The sequence below is a fragment of the Gossypium arboreum genome, chromosome 9, assembly GCF_025698485.1.
Source record: "Gossypium arboreum isolate Shixiya-1 chromosome 9, ASM2569848v2, whole genome shotgun sequence".
NCBI lineage: Eukaryota > Viridiplantae > Streptophyta > Magnoliopsida > Malvales > Malvaceae > Gossypium > Gossypium arboreum.
The window spans coordinates 66,411,181-66,413,443 of NC_069078.1; the positions used below are offsets into that span (position 1 = coordinate 66,411,181).

The window sequence follows — 2,263 nt, forward strand, 5'->3', positions numbered from 1 at the left end:
CTCATCTGGTCCTCCCATATTATTCGCGCATTCATTCAAGTCCTAATTTGTGTTTCATTAAATTTTACTTTTTTAAATTTACCCCCTAATTTTATCCCAATTTGTAATTTAATCCTTAACCTTTTAGCTTCATTTTTTATACATTATTTATTTTAAATTGTTTATTATGTTATTTATTTTAATTTGTTTCATGTATTATATATATTAGACTGTCTCATATGTGTTTATTCTAAATTGTACTTATGCATTATTTATTCTAAACTGTTTTACTATATATTATTTAAAATTGTTTATGCCATTTACCTTAAATTGCTTTATATATATTGCTTACTTTAAACCTGTTTTTTATGTATTATTTATTTTAAAATAGTTTTATATATTATTTTTTGAAAGACATCAGACTGGGCTTTATATTGCAGAAAATAAAAGTGCATGGTACAACCCAAAAGCAAAAGAGAAATCCAATAAAACAACAGAACAAAACACGGCCTGAGACTAAAAGGCCCAAAAACTAAGTAGAAAAATCTAGATATTTGTCAAATAGTCAAATAGAATTGATTGATGTGCCTAATCAATGCCTAGTCAGATTATACTGGAACCGTCTTATCGTCTGAATACCTTTTCAAATATCCTTTTGACAATTCAGTTTTAGGAAAGCTTGTTCTTTCGTAAACCAGTACTTCTGCTTTTCTTTACTTTCCTTCCATTTCTTTGTTTACCCTCCGGTTTCAATCTGGTTCTCGTCTATCCATCCTTTGTTGAACTTCAGCATACTCTGGAACCCCCATTTCCATGTAAGTCTCTTCCTCTCGTTTTAAAGTTTCTGTAGCTATGATATGTGCAAGGGCGTTTGCAGATCTTAATGTGTGTTTGAAAATGAAGCTGCTAGATCTGCTAAGGCTCTGTTTAATATCGTGTATATATGCTCTTATATGAGATCGATCTTGACTTTTGGTTGCGTATTTTTTTATTATCGTGAGGGAGTCGCCATCGATTATCATCTTCTGCCATTGTAGTTCTACCCCTACTTGGACCGCTTTCCTACACGCTATTGCTTCAGTTGCAAAAGCAGAAAATACCCCGTGATGGATCTCTGAGCAGGAAAATAGGACAAGCCCTTCTTCATTTCTGACCACAACCCCTGAGGCAGATTTATGGTAAGTCGTATCATACGCACCATCAAAATTTATTTTGACAAACTCGCGAGGTGGGTAGCTCCACTTTATTGTCTCCTTCCTCTTAGCTGAACTTCTTATTTCTATCCCATTCAGTTCAACAGTATAGTTGTTAATGAAATCTACTATTTGCTACCCTGTACTGTTTTTCTACTCATGTACTCTTCTGTTTCTTTCTCCCCAGATAGCCCACAGTCCACAACAGAAGATGCACCTCTGGTACGGGGAGAACTGCTCAAAAATCCAGGTAATCCACTGTAAAAAGTCTATGTTAGGATTCAAGAAGGCATTCTGAATTTTTAGTAGTGTCCATACTTCCACCATGACAGGACATTCACAAAAAACATGGTCGACTGTGTCAGCTCTTTCACCACACCGAGGGTAATTTGTATTACTGACAATCTTATGGTGCTGCATATTAGCCCTCGTCGGCAGATAATTCCATGAGATTCTACATATTGTAACCTTAATTTTTTTTGGTAGATTTAGGAGCGAGAGTTTTTTTGTAGAAATTCGTATAGCCGATTTGTAAAGCGTAAGCTCTAGGAATTTCCTCCAAAGTTTGTAATAGTTTATAGGCGCTGCGGACCGAAAACTCACCTGAATACTTTCCTCCCCAGACCAAGAGATCATCGTGAGGTGTGCGTGCTAAAGGAATACGGAGGATTTTCCTAGCATCATCTGTTGAAAAGATATTGTTTATGAGATCTCTCTTCCATATTCTCTCATTACTGTTGATTAACGCGTCGACCTTTACATCTTGCATAGAATTAACAACTGAAGATAACTTAAAGTTAACGACATCTGGAATCCAAGCATCAGCATTGATATAGATACTTGTACCTGTACCAACCTTCCAACACATACCTTTTTCCAAAACACCCTTCGCTGCTCACATGCTTTTCCATATATAAGAACTGGTTTTTCTCAAACGAGAAATTAAAAAATTATCGTTCGAAAAATATTTTGCTTTAAAACTTTGCGTAACTAAGGAATCCTGGTTGGAATCCTGATTTGTAATAAGCCTCCAACCCTGTTTAGCTAGTAGTGAAATATTAAATTGCGCAATATTTCTAAAGCCCATTCCC

General features: G+C 35.4%; 1 long non-coding RNA gene across 2 annotated transcripts; it reads left to right on the forward strand.

Annotated features, from left to right (window-relative positions):
• Positions 1 to 552: 552 nt before the first annotated feature.
• Positions 553 to 1,903, forward strand: LOC108454321 (uncharacterized). 2 transcript variants are annotated; one of them, XR_008271144.1, is made up of 3 exons: positions 553 to 794; positions 1,017 to 1,157; positions 1,360 to 1,903. It is a non-coding gene; the product is annotated as an uncharacterized LOC108454321 (long non-coding RNA). The 2 variants fall into 2 exon arrangements; XR_008271143.1 differs by having other exon boundaries at positions 553 to 1,157.
• Positions 1,904 to 2,263: the final 360 nt, after the last annotated feature.